At 44.6% G+C, this 13,817-nt stretch overlaps 1 long non-coding RNA gene across 1 annotated transcript; it reads left to right on the top strand.

Moving 5' to 3' along the window:
• Positions 1–5,183: 5,183 nt before the first annotated feature.
• Positions 5,184–13,813, top strand: LOC120320953. Its single transcript, XR_005560463.1, has 2 exons — positions 5,184–12,303; positions 13,708–13,813. It is a non-coding gene; the product is annotated as an uncharacterized LOC120320953 (long non-coding RNA).
• Positions 13,814–13,817: the final 4 nt, after the last annotated feature.

The following is a 13,817-nucleotide window of genomic DNA, read 5'->3' as shown; positions in this document are numbered from 1 at the left end:
AACTTGCTTGGTTAATTTCGTTAGTTGTCGTCGCCATTGCTATCTGCATGCATGTGTGTGTGTGTGTGTGTGTGTGTGTGTGTGTGTGCAGTATGGGTGTATGTGTGTGTGTGTGCATATCCTGCGACCAGTCCGAATGGGAAACTGAATCCGAATCCGAATCTCAGCCAGAATCCGAATAGGAAACGCAACCGGAGAACGAATCAGTGTGTCATTCCAGTGGCCTCCAGTTGCCACCGGAGAGCGGACATCCCATCCTGACCGTTGGACTCCGATCGAATTGAGGACTTGGCGGCCGGACGAGTCCTGGCGAGTCCTGCTCCAGCTCAGCTCCGGCTGCATCCTGCCAGTCTGCTGAGCGGGAGAGGCTGCTCCAGCTGGCGACTCAAATGCGGAGTGGCGCTCCCAAAGAGCTGAGAGCTAAGAACTGAGTCCGCGTAGAGAGATGAAGGGGCAGAGCGAGATGGCGCTAGTGCCGGCGAAAGAGACGGCAACAGGACGCAGCGACGCCGGCAGAAGCGGCGATGTCCTGCCGGCCGAAGGACTAGCTGTCTCGCTCCAACGCAGGGCGGCAAGCGTGTGAGTCCTGGCGACCAATCGGCGGCCGGCAAAATGGAGTTGTTCCCCCGCGCTGGAAATGTCGTTGTTGTTGTTGTTGTTGTTTTTGGCGCTGCTGCGCAATGAATTAATCCTTGTTAAATGTGTCGATGACACAGGACGACGTGGCAGGACAACGACGAGGAGCGCTGTTGCCGCTCTTCTTGCCACTTTCTTTCGGCTCGCCTGCAGTTGCGCACCGCCAGCAGAAAGTCGCTGGAGCGCCAGCCGTCGTCTATCCACTTCGTCCTGCAGCCCAGCAATCCTTAAAACAATACATTCAGCTGAAAGTCCCCAAATGCCCCGCTTTCCCGCTTTTCCGCTTTTCCCGCTTTTCCCGCTTTCCCTTCGCTACGTTTTGTTTGCTTCGCTTCGCCTCGGCTTGGTTTGGTTTGGTTTGGTTTGGCTTGGCTCCTCTCCTCTCTTGAAATTTTCCAGCGGGGGTGTCCTTTCCTGTTTTTCTTTATTTTTCCTTTTGGATGGAGGGGGGAGGGGTAGGAGAGATGCTCCGCCGCTTTAAGGCGCTCTGAAAATGGGCTCCAAATGGGCCACTCATCGGATCAGGACCTCCTCTTTTTGGGCCTGGGTCGAAATGATTAAAACTTTTTCTCGGGCACAACGAGCAGAAGGACAAGAAGGAATAAAAGCGCTCAACTGGCTACAATACACATATGTATCTGCACAAGTTTGCCGTAACAAAATGATTTGGGTTTTAAAGAGCCAATTGCCAGGACGAAAATGCCTGAAAAAGGCATATAAGTGGATTTTGGCCAGGAAATTACCAACTTACGAAATTAGTAATAAGTAACATAAATAGACGACTGAAGCAGGCCGTTGTTATTGCAATATTTTATTTAAATTAAGAAGAAACTGATTTCACGATAATTCATTGGTTTAGCAAACATAGCACCTCTTAAGTAGTAAATCAACTCAGTGGTGTGCTTCGTCACTATGTGCACTGCCATTTCACAAGAAACAAGACTTCTTAAAACTTGGGAAAAATGGCATTTAACTTAACAGAAGAAAACTTAACTCCACTCTCTCTTTAAATGCATGTTGTTATTGGTACCTTATACCATTTACTAAAATGCTGACTTACTTTAAAGTGGCAATTTGTTGGAACTTTTATAGGAAATTCAGTTGTGAATGCAAGTTATTGATTGTGACTTATCCAACTGGAATTCTACGAGCTTATTTAAATTGTCTAAAGCAGAACATATATATATGCATATATTGGATTGTTACGGGTATCTCTGTGCTTTAAAGAATACAAAATATTGTTATTTTAAGTACATCCCACAAGGAAGTCTGATAACAAAAGTTTAAAGATTTGTGGCATGTAGCTAGGTATCACTAAGAAATACTTACTTAATCAAGATGGCGAGACTTCTGCCCCAAAAGTCAGCCCGCATGCCTGAATTGAATTTTGAGGTGTGCCCATCGACAATCCACTGCAGCATTCTTTCTTATTCACTCCGCAGCAATTGGCATGGCAATGCTTTAAGTTTGCATTTAAATGCATGACGTCGGGTCAAAGGGCATCCGGTGTGTGTATGTGTGTGTGTGTGAGCAACTAAGTGTTCTCTGTGGGCGAGTGTACGTGGGCAAGTACTTTTCCGAAGTCAAACACGCACATATGCACTCACACGGGCTCCCATAAGAGTGTAAGGGGAAGGGGAAGGGGAAGGGGAAGGAGCAGGGGGCAGGGGGCAGGGGGAAGTGAAGCAGGCTATTAAGCATCCATTTAGGATACTAATTTGTGTATCATTACAAATTGTATCTGTGCACACACGCACACAGGCAAACCGTTGGCCACAGCCACTGCAGAGCCACCATCCTCATTCCTTCTCCATCCACCAGCCACCATCCAACAGCCAGCATCCAGCTCCAAGCCACCGCCCACATGGCACCCAGTGCCACCATCCAGTGCCACCCATGAGCCCCCAGTCCCCCCCCCCCTTGTCCCAATCCCCCCTCGCATTCGCCGCAGGCAAACTTGGCTTGGCTCTGCTCGCATGTTACTCATACGCAGCGTTGGCCACAAAGAACATATCACTGAAACCCGGCGACTGCAATGGCAAACGAGGGGCGGCTGGTGGGGTGCATGATGGTGATCATCATAACATCAATTAGGGCTGCTATCCATCTATTCCATTCCATTTCATTTCATTCAACCAGCAAAGCTCAGGCAAAAAGCCAAGGAAAAGCCCCAAAAACAAAAACTCACAACCAACACAACCAACACAACCAACAACCAGCAACCAGTAACCAGCAACCAAGAGCAGATTCTAGCCAGTCTTCGTCCTTTTTTCCTTCTATTTATTGATGTTTTTGCCCTGGGACGACATCTTTCAATTTTTGCGAATACCGGGAAGGAGGAGTCCTGCCCAACAACCGATTGCTGCTGCTGTTGTTTTCACCGATGATGGCTTACACACACGCACACACGCACTTCGCTTTAGAGTCCTTAGCCAGGACCTTTTTTCTGTACGCGCACACAGACATATGGGTTCTCAAAAAATCGAAAAATGAGGAACGGGGAAAAAAAATGGACCACCTAGCCATCACTTTGCAGGCAAGAAAGAAAAATGTATCTCATTGATGTGGCTTTTTAACTTTTCATTATTTACCGCTAAAAGCATCTTTTAAAAATTTTCAAATAGCTGCCGCAACAGAAAAAGCGCCCAACAACAACAACAACAACAACAAACAACAACAACAACAACAAAAACAACAACAACAGCAAAAACAACAACAAACAGAGCATTGCTGAAAAGGGAAAAGTTCAAGGAACAGCCAAAGCGAAGAACAGGACTAAAAAATGCGAAAGACAAAAAAACTAGGGAAAATAAAATGAGAATTAAGAATGAATTCCAGTGTTGCGACAACCAGATACCCACTATATGTTGCAAGCCAAGTTGCGTGCATTTGTTCCATTTTCTTTACTATTACGTAAAATATAGAATATTTCATATAGAGCATAGAATAATCATCAACATTTTTATTTAATAGGTATGAAGATATATTTATTGTACACTTGATTTTCTATTTACTATACACGCGTATTTTAAGCGACTTTAGTAAGTTATCTGAGAGTTTTAATGTTGCGCTGGCCTATAACTAATTTAATCTATTATAAAACTGAATATATTCTTAAATTTTAGATTTTTAAATATGCCCATTCGCTTGACGATTGCGGGGTATGAAAAGGAAAGCAAAATGAAAATGGTTGGGTGCTCGGAAAGTGCTCTTGCTCTGCTGCCCACCCCCACAAACCGCCAACCCTCCACCCATGCCCCCCTTCCCCCTTCCCCCGAACTTCCCTTTGCTCCCCCGCCCCCCATTTGCTCAAACGGCTGACGCCATTTTGCCAGGACTTTGATATCACCCCCATTCGCCTGTTTCGTCCTTCAACTCATTTAGCCGATGCTGCTGTCATTTTTTTGCTCCTTCCTTGCGGCTGCACCACGCCCACTACTTGGAGCACTAGCCCCCGCCACGCCCCCAGGCATCCGCCCACTCAATATTTCTTTTGTGATGTCTGCGTGCGCCGTTAAGCATTTCCGAAGCATTTCCCCACACTCCCCTCCCCTCCTTACAAGAGCCTGCGACTCCTTTTTTTTTTTCATTTTCATTTTCAACGTTTTCACTTTGATTGCAGTACGCATTTTTACTCCTTGTCGCGCTTAAACGCGCTTAATTTAGCCTATTAGTTTCCCGAATGCTTTCAAACACAAGTAAATGCCCACAGGAGTGGGGAAGTTCAATTACGCCCGTCAAGGCGGGATTCGAGCGAACCTAAGGATGCGAGCCTCTCGGAGGTGTCCTTATGCCACGCATCGATCCTCCACTGCGCGAAATGCAGTGAACGTCCTGTAAATCCACCAGCATTACAAAATCACACTCGGAAAAATCACTATCTGTTGGCCTAATGCATCTATGAATCGATTTGCCTCATTGAAGTGGTTTAAAGTGATGGTTTTAAGCCAATTAACAACTTCATCAAACTAATAAATTATATAATATTTCTAACAACAAGCAAACAAGAGGATATACATGCAAACCAACTTTAAAAAAGCAAAATGGGGTGCTAGTGAAATTGTTAAATATTTACTTTGTATAAATGACTTGCATGACCATTTATACAATTTCAAATATTTTGCCATTTCTCGATCCAACTCAATTTTGGCGCACAGAAGTGTCCGAAAGTATGCTACATATAATACCATACTTCCAATCCCAGATATTATAGGCTTCATTTGTATTCCTTGTTCGTGGAGTAAGAGGGTACTATGTTTTCACATTTGTGATACCGTGATACATATACTCCTCTCGCCCTACGAGTAATGGATATCAACAGCAGTGGAACAACTCACAAAATTACAGGGTACAAGTTTCAACAAACCAAATCAAAGCATCCTCTTCATGTGATGTTTTTAACAGTATTTTCCTTAATCTATTAATCAGGTTATAAGATTTTAACGTCGACTTTTCGTGGTTGGTGGCTGAACTTAGATTTTGAGTATACAAATAGAACAAATCTGTTCATTCCTCGACACAACAAGTTGACGTAAAGGAGCAGCAAACAGCAAGTGAGTGAATCAGTGAATCGGGAAAACAGAACCACTGACTTAGCACTGGTCATGGCCTCCAAGCGAGCAAAGAAGTAGTATTTGTGTTCCAAAAGTCAAATATAACTTTTTTGGAAGCTACGGGGACTTGTCCAAGACAGCTAGGTATTCCTAAGTGTGTGCAGTTCAAATACTTCTTTTGTGATATTATAGTTATATTTATAAAAATATATTGATGTTATCACATTTGAATACATCAAAGTGATTTGCATGTCAGCGATCCAAATGGAAGAGAAACCTCATAAACTCAATCTTAAGTACTTCATTAAACTCTTCATTTACCTCTTCATTTACCTCTTCATTTTGGTGTATATGTACATATATAAAGATGGCTTTCAAGAATGTGGCCCATGTCAGCGGATATCTTAGGAATTGTTGTGACAACACTGGGAGAATGTTCGAAAAACGAATGGAAAAGGATAATAGCTGCGCCTTTAAGAGTTAATTATTCAAATGGAAACATTTAAGGCATTCAAATCTTTCGATTTAATTGGCATCATTTTAAGAAATTCAATTTCACTTTGCATTTTCCCGTATTAGTGAAATACCAAAATCCCCATTCGCCGCCTTTGTACATGTGCAAAATGGCGGGGAATGGAATGAAGGTTGCGTGGGTGGTTGTGTTGGTTTGGTTGGATGCTCCGCCTCCGCAGGACTCTTTATACATTTCCCAGTCCTGCCATTTTCGAGATACATCAAAAACTACATGCAAGAACAACAAGAACAACGAGAACAACATGATTATCATGGAGTCGCAACAGAAATCAAGTGAATGTCCCTTGATGCTGAAGATATACTCAAAACTCATCGCAAAATGAAAAGTAAAAAATAAAATAAGGATACACATATATAGAGAGCGTAGTGGGGGGGTGCGACGGGCAAGTTGCCGGATGGAAGAAGGTAGAAATGGAAAAAATGTCGCCCTGCTGTTTCCGGAAAAGTGCTCGGGGCGCACATATGTCAACTTTTTGTGCCGCTGCCTTTGCCTTTGCCTTTGCAGTTCCGCATTCGCATCCGCATCCGCATCGGGATCCGCATCTTGCTGTGCTCTTCCATCCCGCTTCCACACGCACACTTTGTGACAAGTTTAGCGAGAACTTTTTTGACGGCACGCAGGACTCGGGCCGAAAACAGGACGAAAAAGGACGAAGGGCAATGCGGCGCACTTGAAGAGCGGCACAACTTGAAATTGGAAACTTTTGAATGTCCCTCTTATCAAAATCGTATAATTTGAATGTAATTTGCAACTGAAAAGGGGCGATAGCATGCGGCCTCTCCGCATTTCCGGCTCATGATCCCGTTCCCCTCAACTCCATCCTCATCCTCATCCTCCAGCGACTTCGTCCTTCGTCCTTGCTCCTTGGTCCTTCGCAAAGGCTGACCATGCGTGAACGCAGGCGAGGAAGGACGAATAGCTGATGGATGGATGGATGGATGGTCGCCAGCTTGGGCTGCTCGCAGCACTGCGGTGAAGTCAATGAAACGACAGGTTGCTAAATCTTTAATGGCCACCGGGTGCGGAGACAAAAGCTTTTAAAAGCCCGATAAGCACCAGCCAAAAGGCAACGTTAAGGGGCTATTTATGGCGAAAACTTGAGTCCTTTATCAATTCTGGTTAACTGTCCGATTTGATCACAATATTCAATTAATGACAAATTTGACAAAGTTTTGAGGCAGAACCTAGTACACATTTGTGTGTGTTTGCTCGGAACTTTTTCATTGGATTAAATTAATTGTTGCCAGATTTTGCAGTAACAAAACAGAAAGTTTCTTAGGTGAGCGTGTAATGTAAATTATCCAAAAAATATATATAATATTTGAAGTTAATATACAGATATATCCTGATATATGATGGTATTATGCTTATGAATTTGTATTCAATTGTATTTAATTTAACTATGATTAAGACGACTTTTTCAATCACTGAGATGGAGAGATATATGATGGGGTTATATTTATGAGTTTGCATTCATGAGTTGAGGTTAAACACACATGATTACTTAACCTGCCTCACTTGATTACCCAATTGTATCCATTTATTCGATGCCGCTTGCCTTTCCTGAGCTCTCCAACCCATTGGCGACCCATTTGAATGCTCGGATATGATTAGCCCACTCGGAATGCCAAGGCCAACAATGGGCAGAGATAGAGGTGCGGATAAGACGCGCTGAGCATGAAAAGCCTGACCCGGACAAAGCAGTGCATCCGCATCCGCATAGGCCTACGCCTCATCACCAGCATCATCACCAGCATCATCATCATCATCATCCGTATCCGCTTAGCAGTGCCGGCGACCGCAATCCAACTAGCAGGATTAGCCCAGCCTTTTACCCCACCCCACCCGAGAACTTGCAAACCTTGCAAGCCATCCAACACAACCCATTCCAATCCATGCAAACCTCATCCCCTGCGACTGCTCACCCCTCGAACAATTTGCCAACGCACCAGCACCAGCAAACAAATAGCGATGATGACAACAATTTAAAATCCATCAAGAGCACAAAAAGGCCTCATTAAGTCAAGAGGGTGACGACGGCGATGGGATGGGCGTGGAACCCACACCCACACCCACATCCACACCCCCATCCACATCCATACCCACACCCGAATCCGAACCAGAACCCGAATCCGAATCCGCATCTGAATCTGAGTCTGAATCCGAACCACTTCGCCAACGCCTCGGTGCGGCAGAATGGCAAAATGTAAGCATAAGACACAATAGTAATTATTGCCTAAATAATTTCAAATGAAGCTCAGCACACGGGCAGTTGAACCTCACCCTCACCCTCATACTCATCCTCATCGTCGTCCTTCTGCGTCCTCGTCTCGATGGGGTGGCAACTTGGCCAGAAAGGGTGGCGGCACTCCCGGTGGTCCTGCACAAGTGCACTACACGTCCGATTTCAATTGGGACGTTTCCATCCACATCCTCATCCACATCCACATCGACATCTTTCCAATTCGCCTGTCAACACAGCCGACCTTCAAGCGCGCTGATCGAGATCTATAAAGTCGATTAATAGGTATTTCCTTATAAGATCAGCATTGCATTACGACCACATTTCATTACTGTATTGTTAGTGAATATAACTTGATTCCAAGGAAAATAGTAGAATTCCAAATGATAGTATACTTACAGTGATAAGCTATGTCCGTCCGTATAGCTTTGTCCGCTTGTGCGTCCGTTTCTATCTTTCCTAGTTTTAAGTTGATCTTTTACAGTCACTAAAGAGGTCGAAACAGATAAGACAATCTATAATATTCTATTAAGGAATATAAAGCAATCAAAAGCTGAACAAGATTATAATTCTTATTAAATCAAACTTAAATAGAAAGAAAGAGAATAAGGAACTTAAACTGATACTAATGACGAAACTTTCAATGTCCGTTTGTTGTTTTTAAGCATTGCAAAGGTTTCCCTTCCAAGCTAGGATTTTGTATTTAGGAATGCCAAGTTGGTGATGAGTGCATAAGCAGACCCTAATCCGCGAATTCAAAGAGCATTTGCAATCGGAGAAGTCAAATCCCTAAATAGGCACTCCATTCGCCCTAATCCAAGTGCGCATATGCTCGATTTGGCGTTCAGGCGCCGACGCGTTCGCATTTCGAAAGGGTAGGGGAATTGGACTTGGATTTGGAATGAGAATGGGAATCGGAATCGGAACGGGGATGGAGATGCACTAGAGCACTGGGACGGACCACCAGGAGCTGCCGGGAGTCGTCCTTTCAAGTGACTGCGATAGCCAACACCTCGGGGTGTCGCTCTAAAGCGCACATTTGTCGCTCCGAAGGGGAAGGAGCTGCGACTTGGGATATCCTGGAGGACAGGGCTTCCTGATGGACAACTGCGTGAATCAGGACCAGCGACTGGCATCTCCAATGCCTTGTCTCTGGGGGTGGTTCCTTCACTCCACTCCACTCCACTCCACATCAATCCACTCCACTTCGTCCGATTCCACCCGCCAATGCCATTGCCATTGCCACTGCCACTGACTATTCAATTCATTCCATGCCAATCCCTCCCTGCGATTTCGACTTCTATTCCACTGCCGATGCCGCCTGCACTTGCCCTAATGTGTCGATGTCAATGTGCTGGTAATTCGAGTAGGCAAGGACACGTCCTGGGATGTGCCTCTTTAGCGTCGGATGGCAAACAATTGTGAAATTGTAACAACCATTCACTCACCCAGCCGCGTTGTGTCGAGTTGAACTGAACTGAACTGAAGGACAACAAAGAGTCACTGCGATAACAGCCAAATGAAGATCAAATGAATTGTGGAATTATGCCACAAAAATTCGAAATCAATTTGCACATGTGTTCCTGCCTCCTGCCAGCTCCTCCTCCTGCCCAGTTCCAGTTCCATGCCCATGCCCATTCCTCTTTTTGTTGGCGCAACTTCTGCGACTGGCAAATTAAGTCAGTTTGGTTGGGCTATTTGTATACTTTGCACTTGGAGAAAATACGTTAGAACTACGCTAAAAATTTTGCAATTTAATTTGTGTTAATTTCTTGAAGTATTTGTTGCTATTTATGAAATAATTAGCTAAGCAGCTGTATTCCAAAAAGAGTCGATCTAAAAAAGCTTTTCATATTTTACATATTTTCATATACCTACCTAAATATCTTTATAACTGATGTGATACAAATGTATTTAATTTAAATGTCAATTTCCATTATTAATTATCTCTGTGGCTTGAGAACAAATTAAGGACAAAGTTTTAAGGTGCTGAAGCTTACATCAATGTTCATGATGGTGATTATGCAATCGCTTTAAGGGAATCCTCCACAGGACTCTACCTCCATTCGATGAATGCCCACTTGCCGGCGAAGAGCTTGTTTTGCTGGCATTGTTTGGCCACCAAGGATGAACGAGGCTCCCCCAGGATGCCCCAGGATGCAGTCGTGGCAGTCGAGGCAGCCGAAGTTCGAGGTCCTTCCGCAGCAGGTGTGGGTCCACCTGGTCCTTTGGGCGCTCTCCTCCTTGCTGTGAGCGGGTGCGTGCGTTGACGTCAGCGCAATGCCTTTGTTTGTCGGCATGCGGATGGCGTACACGTCCACATCCGCACACACACACGCATCTGTATCCGCGACCCCTGACCCTCCCCAGCGGCCTTGCCCCCGGCCATTAGCCCTCCAGGATGGGCAGGATGGGCAGGACATCACCCAATTTGCTGCGACACGTGCCTCCACTTGGCCGTCCAGCAACAACAACAGCAACAAGAGCAAACAACCAGCAACAGGAGCAGTCAAGGAGTCAAAAGAAGTCAAAAACCGTGTCACGTGTGCGGCTGTGTTCGCTAATTTCGTCACCTCCTCTTTTTTCCAGGAGCTTCCTAATTTCGCACGGAATGACAATGCTCGGCACTAAATACCTCGTCCACCTCATCCCCCCCATCCACCTCAGCCCTCACCTTGTCCAAGGACTCGAAAAAGAAAAAAAAGGAGTGCCACGCCCACAACATGCGAATAAAGTTCGCATTCCCAATTTTCATTGGGATTGTTCGTTCGGTGGGAAGTGGAAAGTGTCTGTGTGATTTTTCCGGGTTCACGTGTATATGGGTCACGCTTTGAGTGGCAAAATCTATTAAACTTATTCAATGCAATCATTTTATTTGTTTCCGATTCCCCCTTTAAAAGCACGCGACCAAGATAACCGGATAAGCCAGATTATTTGAAGATGCCTTGGGGAACCAAAAGGACCACAAAGATACCTCACTTTGAGTAGTAGACTAATAGCAATAGGTTCCTTAAATGTTTGACTTTGAAGAGGTTTTTGTATAAATAGCTTCATTTTTAGTTACTTTTAAGCCTAAACTAATAAATATTAGAAACGAATATTTACATACAGAGAAGTATTTCTACATCGAACTAGGGATATCATATATTAGAATCAACTGAGACTTGAGCTGATTAGCAGCTGTCGCGTTTTAGAGGCCTGAATTAGAGCATATTGTATATTGTATTGCCTAATTAACAGATACCTGGTTTTCGGGGGCGGTGGGCGTTCAGGGGGCGGGTCTCCTTCTAAGTGGGTCGCTTGTAGTGCGGCCCATTGTCCAAGGACACGTGTCATGTGGCAGCTGGAGCTGGAGCTAGTGGAGTAGAGATGTAGAGATGTAGAGGAGTGGCGGATGGCTGCCACATCCGTGCAGCTGAATGGCCCTGTAATTGAATGAACTCGAGCTTCCTGCTGCCCAGGCATTATTTTCAAGCTTAGCCCATTGTTGGCCATACGAATGATATTTTGGAATGATTTCAGAGGACCTGGGAAAGAAGTCATCTTGGTATTATGGCAACAAGTTTCCGGGACTTCGTACTGTATGACAGACTATATATACAATACGAAGCCTCTGAAATTTTCTGCGCTCAAGTACCAAAAACTACCAGCAAACCAACGAAACTGGAGAACTACGGACGGCAACTATGAAACTGAAACCACACATCCAACAATATCCAGCAATATTGAATTCTTGACTTTAAACACTGCCTACATACTGTATGTGTTTTGCACCCGATACAGATGTGGGGGTCGTTTGCAATCAGAGATTCCGCAGGCTACGAGGATCGGGAGATCGGGAGTTTGGAGGAGGCATTGAAGTTCCAGAGGTGAGTGAGAATCGCATGCAGTGCCACGACATTGGTGAGGGCATCTCCAATGGGGACCCGGCATCATTGGATTAGTTCTCATTAATGCCGGAGCACTGCACCTACCAACTTCGCACGGTTCCTATTCCTATTCCGATTCCGATTCGGAATCAACCAAGTGCGGACAGCTCAGAGTTCACCCCAAGGTATGGCCTAGATAACACGGGTATCACATCTTTATGCATTCGATATCTGGTGAGATATTCACGTTGTCTAAACCATGTTTTGTAAGGAAATGCACTCTGCTCATCAGTTAAACTACTAAGATTTCATATACCAACAAGGAAGGCAGAAGAAAGGGATTCCCTGCTATCAGATACCCTTTACTCAGACAGTGCGCGTCAGTCCACGTAGTGACGAAGTGCACCGAAACAAGTGAGACACCAAGTGAGACACCAAATGAAGTTATCACCAAAAGGACGTTGAAAAGTAAGTGGTTCTGTAAAGGAAGTGGTAGAGTGTAAGCATTAAATTGCAGCGTGCCGAATTAGAAAATGAAAGATAGGGTATTTACTTGGTCGAATGCCGAAAATGTGACATCAGTGCTGTTGGGGCAAGCGTAATGCGAATGGAGGGGGAGGGAGGCTTTGTTTTTAAAGCGATATGCGTGTTTATTTCTTTCGGCACTGATGTTCTTGTTATTCGCGCATTTGTTATTGGGGCTTTTCTGCGCACATTAATGAGCTGCTTGTGCGCCTTTCATTTGCATATGTCTGTAAATGCCGAATCGATGGATAGATGGGCTTTTGATTAATTAACATATATAGGCGCGCACAATCGCACACAGTCTGTGGGCATATATGGCTATGTGGCTATATGGCGATGGCTTTGGCCATCTGGCTATCTGGCTATCCGGATGGCCAACTGTCCGGCAGTCCACCAGTCCAACTGTCCACCAGTCCAACTGTCCGGTTGTCCGGTTGTCGAGACCATTCGCAGGAAAAGGATAGACGAGGATGGAGCCCGGAGAGCGACATGGCCAAAAACCATAATTGATTGTCGATAATTCATGCGAGCTTAAATTGCCAATTCCTTGTGGAGTTGTGGGCGTAGGGTGGTTAATCCGGGGGATGGCCGGATGGGTGAGTGGTGGTTGGTGGGTGGACGGGAACGGGAAGGGGAACAGAGATGTTATAGAGATGACCGTTGGACATTGATGACGGCTAATGGCGAACATACAAACGCACCCACGTCCACTGGCGACTGCATATTTATATACTCCAATATTTGCAGCACATATGTATGTATATACATATGCATATATATGTATAAAGGGGGGACTTCGCTCCACATACAAATGCCTAGAAATTGGCTTTTGTGGGTGTGTATCGGCTCGTATATATACGTATGTATATACACATGTACTCGTATATTTGTGCCATGTGTGTTCCCCTGAACAGTCTGTGGCTCCAAAGCGGAGAAACCATCGGGCACCGATGAAAAACCATGAAAATGCCACTCGCCATATTGGAAGTGAAGGAAATGGGCGCTGGGGAAAATGGGATTAAAGCGAACGCAGCACTGCTTATTATTAATTTAGGATTAGACTAGATAATGCTACACAATGCTCAACAGCAGTAAATAATATTTTTTAGATCAGGTTTAGGATTTCATGCTTAATTGCAAGTGCTAACTGAAAATTAAATCATAGCCTGCCGAATGCTCAATATATTTTAAATTATAGAATATTTACATAATCTATAAATATAATATATAATATTATTCTCACACTTCTTATCGCACCTAACAATAGCGAATTTTTTCTTCACCTGCACTTAGCATACAGATCTATGAAGGATCTCTGTTCATTTTGTTTTTTTTTTGTTTATTCAGGAGCAGGAGGCAACCGGCGGAGGAAGAGCACCCAATGTTGAATCTCCATGGCAGCCAAACGTGGAACCAAAACCTCAGCTATGAAAATGATTCGATAAGTAAACAAGAGT

The sequence above is a fragment of the Drosophila yakuba genome, chromosome X, assembly GCF_016746365.2.
Source record: "Drosophila yakuba strain Tai18E2 chromosome X, Prin_Dyak_Tai18E2_2.1, whole genome shotgun sequence".
NCBI lineage: Eukaryota > Metazoa > Arthropoda > Insecta > Diptera > Drosophilidae > Drosophila > Drosophila yakuba.
This window is presented reverse-complemented; position numbering and strand designations above follow the sequence as displayed.